The 16,488-nt window shown below is 50.5% G+C and overlaps 1 protein-coding gene across 1 annotated transcript in view; it reads right to left on the bottom strand.

Annotated features, from left to right (window-relative positions):
• Positions 1-1,132: 1,132 nt before the first annotated feature.
• The window catches only part of LOC138534787 (uncharacterized), a 203,640-nt gene continuing 188,284 nt past the window's right edge, over positions 1,133-16,488 (bottom strand). The window contains exon 3 of the transcript XR_011284881.1: positions 1,133-1,196. The gene's annotated coding sequence lies outside the window, so the exon portion shown is untranslated. The remainder of the gene's footprint in view (positions 1,197-16,488) is intronic.

Here is a 16,488-nt window from a genome sequence, read left to right as displayed (position 1 = left end):
ATCCAATGACCGCAATGCACTCAGAAAGATTGTTCCTTTCTTAGCAAGTAGTAGGCTGTCTTCCTCCACATTATCTTTCTCAACCAATACTGTAACAGCACAGCCTACTTCTGTGGGAGACAAAATCTCACCGGCTACCTTGCAAGCAATAAAAGATGCTGTTGATCCATATTTTGTTAAGACAACAGTCCTCTGTGTATACTACAACACATCATTCTGCAGAGGGAAGCAATTTCGAAGTGCTTTGAAGCAGTAATCAAGGAGCATGAGAAACACTGCTGCCTACCTTAGAAGTAACACATGTGCAACATCTTCCCCTGTCCACCTGCCCCTCCATATTAGTGCTTGTTGCCTCCTCCTCTTCCCCACCTTTTGTTCTAAGCTCTCCTGCCAAAAAAATAAATACATCAAAAAACAACAAAAGAAAAGTTCCTTTAGGAACCACCTTTCACAGTTAAAAAATAGAACTAAAAAACACTTAGACTCCATCTACTTTACATTTCTCAGTAAAGTACATAGGGCCTCACTTCGACCCTGGCGTTAATCATGGCGCTATTAGCGCCATGGTTGACGCCGGTAAATTACCAACTCCGCCATGGTGAACGGCGGAATTACCGCCCCATTCCAAGGTTGGCGGGCCGGTAATTCCCCATTCACCATGGGCCCTTCCCCATTCCCATTTTTGCCCCCATAGGGCTCAATGGGAATGGGGAAGGCGCTAATTACGGCGCCGTAAATTACGGTGCCGTAATTAGCTCCTAGGTCCCTTTGCGGGTTGGTTTTTTAACGCCTGCTAAAAACAGGCGTTAAAGTGCAACCCGCAAAGGGACCTCGTAATCAGGCGTTAAGGGTTTAACGGCGCCGACACCTTTTACGGCGCCATTAACCCCTTAACGCCTGGGTTGTCATGAAGCCCATAGACTCAGTAAGATTTTCCAACATTTCCATTAGCATGTTGTGTTATGCTAATGGGAATATTGTGGTGTTCATACCCCGTTCCACGGACTGGCACAGTGGATACCAGCCCGGCAATTGGCTCACAATTGCAAAAAGCAATTTGGTACTTTTTATGAGGGCTGTATTGGGAAACATGTATTGCAAATGGTGCATTTTAAAGCATGTGTGATCATTACCAATGGCGTAGACCGACTGTGGCCTGTAGGGCAACGCCTGCCCTCTGTTCCCCAGGACCCAACCTGCAATATAAAATACAGGCGAGGGTAAGATTGTTGGTTGGGAAACTGCATGATTCATGAGTTACCTGGAATAGGTGCGCTGATAAAAGACACCCCAACTGTCAACATGATACAAAGAAGTCTGCGCACAATATGTATACAAATAAATAATGTTTTATACTGCCCTACTGAATACCTGAGCATGATGTCGGGCTTTAATTAACTAAGGCCTGAATTGATCAATTAATCCTGTTGTGCATTCTGTATTCACCGTAGTACATACAATTTATGTCACATTTTCACCATTCTTTGAAGAATAAATTGATCGCATGCCATAACCACATTCGAAATGCATGTATACAAGACAATGTGTAAAGTGTAATCTGTCTTTAAAGGATGAAATAATCTCTGCTTAATTTTTTAAAAAAATGTAACATATAAGGAGGACTTAATTTCTATATAACTTTATGTGGATCATGTGCAGATCATATAATATTTATATATGGGAACATTCATTTTTTTTTAATAAGGTTTGTATAAACCAATGCATAAATAGAAAAATAAATGCTTGCTGATGAGTTGAGGGCCACGATATTTCAGAAGATAACTCAGTGAGTCAAACAGTTGTTAGAGAGAGCTGTGCTCATTTGCCATATCACTGTGTCAAATTCCGGAAAATCAGAGTTAGCCTTTCTTCTCATTGTGGTTGATAATCTTGAGTACATAAACTTTGGTGAATGTAACACCTAACGTGCTATAAAAAACGTACCTGCACAAAACTATGCTATATATAAAAACTAGCAAAGCACCAGCATGGTGCAAGTCTAGAGTCTGGTCCCAATCAAACAAGGTTTGTAAAAACCAGGCAGCCTCAACAACCCTCAACAAACAGCATAATGCACTAGTCTGGAGACGTGATTAGGTAGCTAGAATTCGAGACAGTAGCGTTAACATATCAATGCCTGTATACGGGTTTGCCACCAGACAAAACTCTGATTCTGGACAGATAATCTTATCTCACTGTGTATATTTAGTACTGTGCTGTCTCCCGTGAAAGGGTTTGCCTTCTCATATACTCATACTATTGTTTAGTGCATTGCCTGCTCTTGGTTTCCATGTAGACCATTTGAATAATAATAATATTAATAGCGCTATGAACCCTCAGGTATCTGAGCGCTGCTTATTATTACCCACGTGTGTGGTGCTCATTTATCGACCTCGAAGGATGAAAGGATGAGTTTGCCCCCACCGGGATTCGAACCTGCGTTAGCAGGCTCTGCACAGATGTCAAAGCAAGCACTCTACTCACCACTTGACCAGCAATGCAAAGACAGGAGAAAAGTGATGAAATGTCACAAACCTGTAGCAAGATTATTTTTAGGTTTGCCAATTTGACTCAAAAACGGTTTGCTTTTTTGCCTACGGTTTTAAATGTGCTTCTTCACATCATGAACAACAATGTGCAAGTCGATATCAAACAATGACTACCTTGAGGTGCATTTATTACAAACTTTCGTTTGCTGGGTGCATTTACTTTTTTAAAAAAAATATCCTAGCCAACACAGATTGTTATTAGTATTCTGATACTTATAGACTTCCAATATGATGGAAAAACACAGCTGCAAACATTCTGCTTTTGGATACATGTTTCTACATGGATTTTTAAAAACAAAATTGCCATTTTGGTTTATTGTGTGATTTGCGCATTTTCCAAGCCAGTCTAGGGTTTTTATTTTTACTGCATAAAAGCAAAACATTCATAAATAATTCCACCCAGCTGTATGACGAGAATTGGGAAACAATGCTGTCAAGTGCCAGAATTGCACACTGGGCCAAAATTGTGTGAGCCTTGGCAAGTTATGTAATCTCACAGTGCCTAACCTGTCAACATCGCCGCTGTCTCTAACTTCAAAATTGTTAGCCCCTAAAAATAATTAAGTTTTAAGTTGGCGATCTTCATGAATCCACACTCCTAGTTTAATGGCTACAGTGTTGCTTCATTTATAATGTCATTGTCTATTGGTATATTACACACCACAGTTTATATCTTGGCACACTCATGGCAGCACCACTTAAAAAAACCATGGCCTCTTCTATTCTTAGTCTGTTTGGGTACCTATAAGATGTTAATTTCTAATCTATATCCTCTGTCTATGCTGTGGCTTGTGTACATTACTTGTCACATGCAGTATGTTTCCTTTGCCCATGCTTCAGCAGTTGTATGTTCTCTGAGACTGTTAATCTTAGTTTTCTAACTATGCTGTGGTATGCGTACCTTATACGGCTACTCATCTGTGTCCTGCGGATATACTAGAACTTGTATACATGGGGCACAGAAATGGCGCAACGTTCGCATGTTGAGAAGGACCAAGCGTGCGCCTTGGGCCAGAAAAACATTTGCGTGCCACGCGTATATTCATGGATTTAAAGGCGCATTACTAGCCGCTTCACAAGTAAAAACAAGCTTTGTGAGGAACGCCCACAACACGCCCCCAAGCACACCAAAAAGCAAGCAAAAGGACAAACATAGTGCAAGCATCCGCGCCACCCCTGGCCCACTATCCAGTACCGCTGTGAGAAGGCGTGCCTCACCTCGCAAGCCCAGGCTACCCCAGCAAAAACGCAGGTCCTCCCTCGCAAGCACAGGCTGCACCCCAGTGAAAACATGGGTCCTCCCTCGCAAGGCCATTCTGCACCCCAGCGAAAACGCGGGTCCTGCCGCGCAAGCCCAGGCTGAACCCCAGTGAAAACACAGGTCCTCCCTGGCAAGCCCAGACTGCACCCCAGCAAAATCGCATGCCTCACCTCGCAAGCCCAGGCTGCATCCCAGCGAAAACGCGGATCCTCTCTCGCAAGTCCAGACTGCACTCCAGTAAAAACGCAGGTCCTCCCATGCAAGCCCAGGCTGCACCCCACAGAAAACGCAGGTCCTCCCTCGCAAGCCCAGTCTGCACCACAGCAAGATCGTGTGCCTCACCTCGCAAGCACTGGCTGCACCCCAGCGAAAACACGGGTCCTCCCTCACAAGCCCAGACTGCACCCCAGCGAAATCGCATGCCTCACCTCGCAAGCCCAGGCTGCACCCCGGTGAAAATGCGGGACCTTCCTCGCAAGCCCAGACTGCACCCCACCGAAATTGCATACCTCACCTTGCACACACAGGCTAGACCCTCAAGACTGGACACCACCCCCACCCCCCTCACCTGTGACATCCCCCAGGCAGCCCAATCCAGACTGGACACCCCCTACAAGCAGGCCCCTCCAGACTGGACTCCACCCACCAGAGCTTCACCTGTGACTCCCCCCAGGCAGCCCACTCTAGATTGGACAGCCCCCCAGGCAGTCCACTCCAGACTGTAGACCCCCCACAGGCAGCCCCTGTCCAGATCGGGCACCACCCCAACCCCCTCCCTTGTAACCCCCCTCCAGACAGCCCACTCTAGACTGGACATCCCCTCAGACAGCCCACTCCAGACTGGACACCCCCCCAGGCAACCCACTCCAGACTGGACACCCCCCACAGACAGCCCCTGTCCGGACTGGGCACCACCCCCCAAAACCCCTCACCTGTGACACCCCCAAGGCAGCCCACTCCAGACTGGACACACCCCACAGGTAGGCTCCTCCAGACTGGGCACCAGCCCCCAGGCCCCCTCACCTGTGACCCCCCCCCAGGCAGCCCACTCCAGACTGGACACACCCCACAGGTAGGCTCCTCCAGACTGGGCACCAGCCCCCAGGCCCCCTCACCTGTGACCCCCCCCCCCCAGGCAGCCCACTCCAGACTGGACACCCCCCACAGGCAGCCCCTGTCCAGACTGGGCACCACCCCCGGCCACCCTCCCCTGTGACATCCCTGCAGGCAGCCCACTCTGGACTGGACAGCCCCCACAGGCCGCCCCTGTCCAGACTGGGAACCACCCCCTTCTGACCCCTCCCCTGTGAAACCCCCCAGGCTGCCCACTCCAAACTGGACACCCCCACAGGCAGCCCACTCCAGACTGGGCACCCCCCACAGGCAGACCCCTCCAGACTGGGCACCACCCTCCAACCCTCCCTCCCCTGTGACACCCCCCCCCAGGCAGTACACTCCAGACTGGATACCCCCCACAGGTAAGCCCCCTCCAGACTGGACACCACCCCCCAACTCCCCTCCCCTGTGACACCCCAAGGCAGCCCACTCCAGACTGGACACCCCCCACAGGTAGGCCCCTCCAGACTGAGCACCACCTCCCAGCCCCCCTTCCCTGTGACACCGCCCAGGCAGCCCACCCCAGTCTGGACACCACCCACAGGCAGCCCCTCTCCAGACTGGGCACCACCCCCAAGCCTCCTCACCTGTGACCTCCCCCGCCCCCCAAGGCAGCCCACTCCAGACTGGACACCCTCCACAGGCAGCCCCTGTCCAGACTGGACACCACCCCAGAAAGCCCCCTGACAGTCTTCCACAATAACAGTGCAATGCATGTCTGCAGCTCACCTGAACTTCCATTGTCTGACAGCACCATGAAGTGCAACACCAACATGTACAATGCAAATACGACCAACTGAAAGCACCAGAGGTCCATCCTTGAGTGGAGCATCTGACCACACACCCTTCCAGGCCTTAATCATCCACCCCCAAACACATGTGACAAGTGAATGCAAATCCATGTGCATGTTGGCCATGGCACAATGCCAAGGCATCAAAGCACAGCAACTGAATGTGTGTCCACAACAGAAGCAAACCTGCCAAAGATATTGCAACATACACAAACAATGGCCAGGCATGTCACAGCCTGAGCATCAGTGACCTGTGTGGAATTGGTGGCAAAATACCTGTCAGGGAACAATGACATGACAGGGCCATGCATGGGTGATGGTAGGGAAGACAGAGAGAGCATGACTCACTGAGACAGGAGAATTGTTCTGCCACTCCAGAAGAGCAAACATGGCACACTACTGCATTCCAGTGATAGAGGTTGAGCGACACATGAGAGAAGGCAGTGTGTGATTGCACATGCTGGTGGGCGTGTCTGTATGACATGGGTTTTACATAGCAATGCCAAAGAAACCTGCTATTAACGTGACCATGGAACTCCTCCGCGGTGAGCACATCTCCCTCCACCCCAACCACACTGCTGCCAAATATACAGTGATGCTGCACTGGTACATGCTAATGAAAACATACAGTGCAGACCCAGTCGTCTGATGGACCCAGCCCCACATGTCAGGCACATGTGCATCCCACCATCTGCAACTATCCCTGCAACAACAACACACAAGCATGCACGCCACAAGACACATGACTTGCAATGGAGAGATGTACTGGCTGAAAATTTAAATATCAAAGAGACTGACACACAAATGAACTGCATGGAGCGTGGAATGTAAAAAATAGAATGATGTATTGGACATAAATATATACAAAAATAAATGGGGAATCAAGCTCAAAGTAGCCCAGGGGAAATATGAAATAAAACAAATATCCAATGCCTAAACAACTATATACAATAAAAACTGGGAAAGTCTTCAAAGTCTGGGGAAAATAATAAATAATAAAAGGAAACCTACACCTAAATAACTATGTACAAAGGCAGCGGGCTAGTCCTCATCCTCTCCAATCTCACTGAGCCTTTCCACCAGGCCTGAGTCCAGTGCCATACCTCACCCCTCACACGGGCCTCTGTTGTTGCCTGCAGGGCTTGCAGGTTCTCCAGCATTTGTGTCTCTGTCACTCGGGCGTTGCTTCAAGTGGCCCCCTGACACAGCGCAATTTCAGCCCTGGCCATCACTACCCTTGCTTCCAGAGCCTGCTGCCTCTCTGCCCCAATCTGTTCTTCATATCCTCGGAACACGGAAGACATCCTATCCCTCAGGTTCACGTGTGCCTCCTGCCTCAGACTTCACACCTGCCTCCTTTTGGTAGTCTGCCCTGAAACAAATAGTCTCCTCCTTGCTGCCACCTGCTGCCACAGTGCCCGGTGCCTGCTATGTGGGTACGCCCTCCGAGCTGATCATGACACCTGGGAGCATACGGCACCTACACTGCTCATGGGTGCCTGCTGTCCCTCCATTGCCCGGTGCCCCTGTCGGTGCCTGGGTAGACATGGTGACCACCTCAGCTGATGTGCCTTGGACTTCCAACTCGGGCAGGGATGTGGTCTCCACCAGACGGGGCATTGTGGTTGGGACTGGTGCACTGGGGGCCCTGGTGGTATCTAGGCCAGAAGGCACCCCTGAGGCTGCCTGGCACACCTAGGAGGAAGACAAGAAGGTGGTTGCAGCAGTGAACATCCCATGGAGGACCCCACAGAATAGGCATGTTGCAAGCAAGCCGATGAGGTGGTATAGTTCACTGTGATGATGTGCAAGCAGACTATGAGTAGCCTGCACATCATCCCGAATTACAGCTGTCCGCCTCGTCAACCCGGCCAGCAGGGTAGCACATAATTCCGGATGGCAACACCAGATGGTAAGGGGTGTCACTCTGGGTGGACACATAAGCTGACACTGGGTGGTGGGTCTGGGTGGAAGCATCCCGGCTGGCGCATACTGCTGCATCCAATGGCCCAGGGACTAGATTTTGCACAGGCACCTCCACGGTGGCCCCTGGGACAGGACTGTAGTAGGCATGCCCACCTCAACACCCCCAACTGACCCCACGGGCTGGACTGCAACAGCCACTTCTCCCTCCCCCCCGCGCCAACCTAAAAGACTCCAGGGCGTCTTCCGCCATGGATGGCCCCTGTGTGGGATCACCTGTCACCACTGTTGCTGAGGAGTCCCCTCCCAGATTCACCTTCTTGGACTCACCCCCAGCAGCCATGCCGATGTCACTGGCGCTGCCACAGCCACATTGGTCCCCGAAGATGAGCTGTCACAGGGGCGTGGCTGTGGCCTGCACCTCTGCCTGGTGGAGGCATCCCTGCAGGCATGCTCCACAGCACTGGTTCCACCCTCTTCATCAGATGCAACTGTAGAAAAGGAGACACAGAATGGAAACATCGGTGTAATGCACCAAATTGGGTATGGCATCACCAACATTCATATGAACCTGACTTGTCAAGGGAACAATCATCAACCTCCACACCCACACACATGGACATGCAATCCACATCCTTGCAGACACCTGCCTGGCCATCACTCCACACAATCACATCAAGCTACTTGCCACTATCACAACCAATCATATGTGTGTGTGCTATACATACATGCATCATTTGCACATGCGCATATGAGCATGCCACAGCAACAAGCACATACACATGTCATGCACACATATCAACTGAGAGACCCCAAGCAGTGCAATGACCAATAATATCAGAGTCCTGTGAACTGCAATGCCTCTACGTGACTAAGCCAGACATCCAAATTCACATGTTGCATCCAGGCGTGAGAGATGCCCAGTCACACATTCCCATTTTTGGCACATACACATGAACATCATGCATGCACATGACGCGGGCAACACTACCTCAACTGTCACACTTGTCACCCTGGCACATCTCAGACACAAGTAACATTGCATGTGCACGATCTGAAAGCCAGCACTCCAACACACTGCAAGTGATAGCACATTTAAAATACATATAGGTCTGAATGCACACATGAAGAGCAATGTCTGGGGTATGCACGCAAACATCCGTATCAGAAACATACTTGCTGCAAGCCTAAGGTGGTCACTGCCAACATGCTGGTACATGCACAGAGCACATGCACCGTAGAGCATTGCACCACATGACTACTCACCAGTCGACTCCAGACGTTCACGTAACTCGCAGACCTGGGTGTGCTGCGCCAGGCAGAACTTCTCCAGGACCTGCAAGTTGTTAGCCGACATCCAGCACCTGCTGTCATGGTGCAGGCACGCAAAACCCTGAAACTGGTGGGGCCATCCCGAACTTTGGCCCCCTTGGGGGCTTATCAGGCCCCAGCCAGGCTCACCTGGACGCAGTCCTGGCGCCGCTGGCGCCAGGCTCATGGAGGTGTTAGTGACATGGTACATTAACTTGGCTCAGAGAGGCTGAGCCATTCAGTTCAGGGTGTGACCTGGAACTTCTTTACCTGAGAGAAGGGATACGGAGAAGAGGACTATTTTCTTGGAACTACTTGCGAGGCTATTTAAACCGCACCCAACAATCTGAACACGCTTCGCATTATTCTGCACTCCTGCAGCGTAATGCTCACCGTGTCAGATCAGTTCTTGCTTCCTTCTGCCACGCCCGTCCAGAGTCTTCCATCCATCGGCACCTGCGAACAGATAATAACAGGGGTTATTTAAGCATCGAAGGCCTTACCTGCAGTACATCCAGATCTCATCTCCTGCTTTCCCACGAATCGCCGCATCTGCAGAACAGAATGAAAAGCACCCTCTCGGGTAGCTACTCACCTGATCGGCCCGCTCCAGGAACTTCATCGGACAGTTCTTCACTCAGCAGCGCGCTGCAGCTCGACCCCACCACACAGATCTTCTATTTTTCTTCCTGGACTCGCCGTACCTGCTGAACAGAAAAGGACTAACAGGTTAGTCGCACGTAGCAAAGGAAAGCTACAGAGGCAAACATTTGCGTGCCCAGCACAGCGCTATACTTACTGGCAGGAATCCTGAGCATCATTGTCTGGAGGGTCATCCATCATCCGAAGGTCACTTAGCGCCGCACCTGTAAGGCAATAACGGACATTAGTTATCTTGAACAGAAAGACTTAAAGGCAGTCATTCCAAGCAGTTATTGGATCATTGATGTAACTCGATCCAGGAAAAACCGCGCCCCTGCCAGAGTGTGCAGGATGGAGAGCTTGCCCATCAAAAAACAGAGGTGAGCCAGAAGAAGTGAAGGATAGACCGGAAGGAGGTGAAACCACTGACCAGCTCCCTTTGGTAGCTAATATCTTGTTTCGACTTGCAGGCCAACATCTCCTGAAGCAAGGACTAAGGGGAGATGCAAGCTAGCATCACCAGCCAAGCAGAGCAGCATCAGGACAGACAACACCCTACGCACACGAGCATGCCCCCGTGGAGACCAGGTGAGCGTGACACCTGCGTGCACGTTGCACCTCTGTGGTGGCACCGGCCTGGACGTAGCACAGGGCCTTTCTGTGGATCTGGGCTTTCAGGTCCTCCCAGGCCTTGTACACGGACCTGAAGGTGTGGGGTGCCGCCCCCTCCATGTTGATGGCATCCATTATCCCGTCCCAGATCTGCTGACGTCCTTCCTTGCCATGTTGCATAACAGGGTTAAAGAGGGCATCATAATGCTCCAGGACCTTCTCCAACAGGATGTCAACTTCCCTGGTAGTGAAGTTGACAGCCCTCTGCATCGCTGCCACAAATTTGCCACTCTGGTCCGGTTGATGGTGCTGACACGGTAACCCACGAGGAAGGTGTGGGTGGGCAAGGTGGTCCTGGAGCTGGGCTGTGGAGCGGTGGTAGTAATATGGCACAGTGGGAGTCCAATGAAGCAGCTGAGGTGGTCACAGGGCCAAAGACAGAAGCATAGGCAATGGCTGGACAGCAGGCACTCCAAACGCAGTGCAGGTAGGCAGCAGACACAAACACTGTACAGGCAGCAGCAGATGGCTAAGTTGGAGGTAGCATAGGGCAGCAGGAGGCAGGTAAAATGGCATAGAGGAAGGAGCGTGGGTCTTCCGTGTCTCGCAATGTATGCTACCGGAAACAAAGTCAAGGGACTTTCTGCGTAAAAAATGGGAAAAGCGTGGACACGTGAAATCCGAGGAAAGACCCTCAGAGCGTAACTTACCTGACACGTGCTGCGCACAGGTGTTCTGCACGCCATATTCGGGGATACATTAGTGCGTGTAGAAACAACTCCGAACATGTGTGTGAAGGGGAGGAGATGGATGAGTGGAGTACTGCATATTTTGGGGTGCCACACAATCCGTTCACTTCAGGGACCGTACAAACTTCTTATTTTGGTGGGAGATTTGCCTACGGGCACACACACATCTACGTTTGATTTTTGCAAGGCTAATGGTGAATCGCGTATGCATTCTTCTCAACTCTGGATGCCCCTGTGTATTGCGTACCTCTATTCTTACCTTTCTGGTAGCTTTCTGGTGTTTGTGTATACATTTTCCGGGTTGCTGGGTGCAACTGTGCATTGTGTACCGCTTTTTTCTTTTTCTGGAAGCTATCCTGGTCTCACGTACCCATCTATTTTCTTTTTTGAGGTGCCTGTGCGTTACACATACTGTCTTTTTCACACCTGGGGTACTTTTGAGCCTTGCTGGAAGACAGAACTACATCTTCCATCACATAGACTGCCCCCTCACCCAAATTGCCCAGGAAAATTGCTTGGTGTGCCTTCCATTTTCCCCTTACACCAGGAACATGTGTGGAAAGGCCCCAAGAGGGAAAGGGGGCAGATGTGGCCGGGGTCAGGGATGTCCTGTGGAAGCAGCTGCCCAAACCCCAAGGGTTCAGGGACATCCTGCGGAAGCAGCTTCCCACGCCCCAAAGGTTCAGGGACGTACTGCGAAAGCAACTGCCCATGTCCCAAGGGTTCAGGGACATGCTGTGGAAGCAACTGCCCAATCCCCAAAGGTTCAGGGACATGCTGCAGAAGCAGCAGCCCAAGCCCCAAGGGTTCGGGGACATGCTGCAGAAGCAGCTGCCCCATCCTACAAGGGTAAGGGACATGTTGCGGAAGAAGCTGCCCCAGCCCACAAGGGTAAGGGTCATGCTGCAGAAGCAACTGCCCCTGCCCACAAGGATAAGGGACGTGCTGCAGAAACCTTGTGGCAAGAAGGCAAAGCCTGCACAGCAGGAACAGGCACAACCCCATGACACGGCACAGGACACTGGCACGTTGAGGAAGAAGAACTTCCATGATGAAGAACTCAAGATCCTCAAGGACTACGTGGCCATTCACCACTGTGACATGTGCACCAACCGGCGAGCACACATACACCTGCTCATCCTATGGTACATTGGCAGCATGTCATGGATGAGATCAATGACTTAGGGTTTACAGGTAGTGAAGCGCTGGAATGACCTCACCCATCGCACCATGTCCAAGCTGGGTGTCAACCTAGCCTCTGCTCTGGCAACTGGAGGGGGGTCACCAGAGGAGGAAGAGCTGACCGAGCATGAAGAGGCTATGAGCCAATTCATTCTATTGGAGCAGGTGCAATGTGTGGGAGGCCTGAAAAATTACAAGGACACGTCTGGTGAGTGACCAAGTTTGTGCATCATGGGTACGTGAAGTGAAGCATCACCAAGATGTATAATTGTGGTGCACATCTGGCTGCATTTAAATGACTGCTCCGGGTGAAACATGTTGTGGTTTACTGACTCCTGTCCAGTGTACACAAGAGTGGATACAAACCATGTGTTGTACACCAGTTGAACATGGCCGTGTGATAGTACTCATCCCCCAGTAGCATACCCCCTCAACATCTGCAACATGATACCAAAATGTGCACTCTTGTTAGCTGCATCCTTGATGTCAGTGACTCTGCTTTGCTAGACATGTGCTTGTGTCCAAAATACGAGTTACACTTCATGCCCTGCAGGGTATAGAATCTCTTTTCACACATGTACGTGGGTGCTTCCATGCTACTTAGAACATTCAAGATGACAACCAACACACCTTATTGCATTCCCTGAGTGAGTGTGCATATGTCTAGACTGTGCACATCCCTGCTGCCACAATGGCAATGACTCCTGAGGCAAATCGTTGTGAGGCCTGATCCCTGATACCCTCCCACACTCCGCCCACACTTCATGGGCCCATGCCCCTCTCCCTCTTGTGGGTCACTGTACCTTGTTCCTATCTACAACTCCATTGACTTACTCTCTGCACTTCACATACCATGCCTAGGTGGTACTCTTACAGCCATACATCAACTGGGACTGTTTCTTTTTTTTCACACACTTACGGCATGTTCCCATTGTGTACATTCCCTGTACCAGGTCAACACTGGTGTGGCATATGATGGATGTGGACTTGCATGTGGATATGTGTGTCTGCCTGTTGCCATGTGATGTAATTGCACATCACAGAGCCACATGGCCATGCCCATTTCACTGGTAACAGTTAGCTGTGCCATCGGCCATAATGTGCTACTTAAAAACCCTGTTTGTTGGCAATGTGTCCACTGGCAGAATGGCCCTGAGCAGGGAATGTTGTTCCCAGTCTGCTAATGCCATGCTCAGATGGCTTGTTATACGAAGTGTGTGGATGCTGTATTTCTTATGGTGGCATGCCCTGCATTTTGTTGCATGACAGCAATGTGATGCACATGTTTACTGTAGACACGTTGCACATGACTCCACATGTCTTTTTATGTCCATGTGCAGGTGAGGAAGCACCAGATGCAGAGGAGGAGAAAGAGGAGGAAGAACAGTCTGTGGTGCTTCAGACCATCGGTGGAGGACGTGGCGTGGCAGGCCTTGAGAATCCACTGGTGCTACAGACCATCCTGAGCCATGTTGCAGACAATTCTGACTCTTTGGACTCAAGTAGCTCTGATGCTGAATGGGTGGAGCAGTTGCGGTCCATGAGTCTTCAGGGGGTCAGGTGCCTTCACAAGGCCAGTCAGTGGTATCATGCCCATCTGTGGTGGTTATGGCTGCAAGGCTACACTCCCATGTATTGGTTTCTGGTCATGTGGCAGATGTCCAAGGGAGGGTTGCAGTCCTGCAGCCAGAGACAGGGGCATCACAGCAAGGGCCATGCTCCCTTGGATCAGGTAGGCATGGGCACCGCACACATGGGGGACGTGTGCAAACTGGGCAGACAGTGTGGGAGCAGAAGATGCTGTGTTCTGAACAGGGTGCTGCCTATGAGAGTTTGGCTCAGTGCACGGATAGGTTCACCAGTTCCATGATCTCGCCAGCAACACAGGTGGAGCAAAAGCTGCAGGTCATGCAGTCCATATGCCGCTCCCACATGCTGCGCATGGAGGCCAACATCAGAGACTGACGAGCAGATCTGCAGTGTCTGCAGGCATCCCTGCTTGCAGAGGGTCGGGCACACAGAGAAGGACTGAGGCATGAGTGGTTGGCCCACAGAGTTGCAATCCATGAGGAAGAGGCAGCCAGCAGGAGACTTTTCCGCCAGGAGATGTTATCATTGAGGCAGACAATTGTGCAGGAACTCTGTGCAGCCCATGAGGTTGTGCATAGTGACCTCCAAGCCCTCAGTCTGCTGGTGCATTCATCAATGTCACACATGGCGGCTGCCACTGAGGACAAGGCCAGGGTACTGCGTGGTGAGCCTCCAGCACTACTTCCACCTTCTGATTCAACGCAGGAGGGTGGTGCCAGCAGAGACATGCCTCCCGGTCCACCCTAGCCGTGCGGTCCGTGAGCCCATGGAGGGGACATTTATTTCTTTTTATTTTACATGCACCCTTCCCCTCCCCCCTCCTGGGTGGACTCCCCCACCCCCGGTCCATGATGGACATTTTTGATATTTTCGTTAATTTTTTGATACTTTAGTTGACCCCAGGCCCGGATGTGGGCATTTTATTTTTGAGTTGGCCTTTCCAGGTTTTATTTGTATTATTTGTTTTTTCCTTGAGTTGTGCAGTTATCCTCTCAAGGCCATGACGTTTGCAGTGGTAGACATGCAGGCATGCATAGTAAGGTCAACTTTTATGTTTGCATGGTGGTGCACAGGATGGCATGTGCAGGTAACTATGGGTTCAGTGTTTCCTCGCACATATATGCTGTGTGAATGGTACTTCACTATGCCTGTTGTAATGTCTTCTCTCATGTTGTTTCAGTAATCCGTGATTTGGCGGTGACTGCTGTCCCAGGAAAGACACCCTGCACCCTTTGACATCCATGCTCCCCATGCCCTCCACCAGGCACTGTCCCTCCTGTCACTAATTTGGAGACACAGTTCCTGGTGAAGGTGATGCAGGATTCACACCATGACAGCACAGTCAGCAGGTAAGCCTGAGCACTGTTTTGCATGTTGATAATGCGTCATTGGTCACCGTGTTTGCTGCATGTGTAACTTTACTTATATGTGCTTTTCATGCTACCATGCCGGGATGGTTATTTAAGTGGTACTCATGTCACTGTGTTACCTCCCTCACTCAATTCATCTATGGCCGCACCTACTGTGGTGTAGTGAATGTCATTGGCCATCTTCAATCCAGGCAGTGTACTGCTTGATGTATGTTTAACTTGGACTTTCCTCTCACTGCCACTCTCTCACCCTCTCTCTGTTGTAGTATGCTGCACTCATGGGCAGATCACAATCTATGTCCTGTCACCCTCTTGCATCCTGTGGTGCTTCTGAAGTGGGTGCTCTCTGGATATTGTTGTCATGGATGTGCCTGTTCTTTCTGTTGTTGCTATGCATGTCATTGCATTTAGGGGATGCGTCTCCCGATGGGTTGCATCGTATGCAAGGCAGGTGGGTACACTGTGCAGGTAAGTGAAGGGCATTTATAGATGCTTGTGTGGTGCTTGGCTGGGAGTCTTGCACTGTGTGTGATCACTTGGGATTGACTTGTCTTGTGGGGCACCAGTACTACTTCATGGGTGCATGTTTCACAGCGTGTGGTTCTGGTAATAGGTCTGGGCATGGTGTTGTTTCTATTGATTGGTGGGGCCACTGGTTTCATATTCAAAATTGTGGGAGGGCCAACTGTGTGGGCCTTTCTTGGGTTTTTGGGAGCGGGTGGCAGTGCCGGCTGTTTGTGGCCTGTGACAGGTGTTTATGGTTGTGCTGTTTTATGTCTCATTGCACTTTGACCATGTGTACTAAGTGACACTTCACATCCCTTGCAATGTTTGTGGGGTAATGGTTCGACAGCATATTTGGCCTCTCTTGCTTAGGGTTCCCCAATTATGGTGTGCAGCCCCAGTTACAAGCCACAACTATGGGAACATTGATGCACATTTTTGGGATGCTATGTGGTGTACCAGCTGATTATGTTTAGCAGTGTTGGTGTTTTCACATGCATGTCCCATGCATGCTGCAACATGGTCTTTGCAGCTTCAGGTTGACCACAGCTAGCTGCATGGTACTGCTGCATTCAATTGAATGCAGATTGAACCCGTTGTATGCTGTCACAATGAAGTCTGCATTGACCTTGCACTTTTAGTTTGCATCCTATGTTTAGCATGCATTTATCCTGGCTTGCAGTATCACTTTGCTTTGTCTTGTATGCTTATGTCTTCCATGGCAGTTGCCTCGGTGGCCAGCCTTCCAGTCTGACATTGGCCTCTGTGAATTGATGCATCAAGCATGATCCTGCCTTGAGTGCAAGAGGAGAGTATTTCTGTACTTGCATTCTTGTGCTTCGCTATCACAGCTAAACTCTTCAAAATCTGCAGGGAACTTGCCAACCC

Source organism: Ambystoma mexicanum, chromosome 1q (genome assembly GCF_040938575.1).
Source record: "Ambystoma mexicanum isolate Mex_15411 chromosome 1q, UKY_AmexF1_1, whole genome shotgun sequence".
In the NCBI taxonomy this organism is placed as follows: Eukaryota; Metazoa; Chordata; class Amphibia; order Caudata; family Ambystomatidae; genus Ambystoma; species Ambystoma mexicanum.
This window is presented reverse-complemented; position numbering and strand designations above follow the sequence as displayed.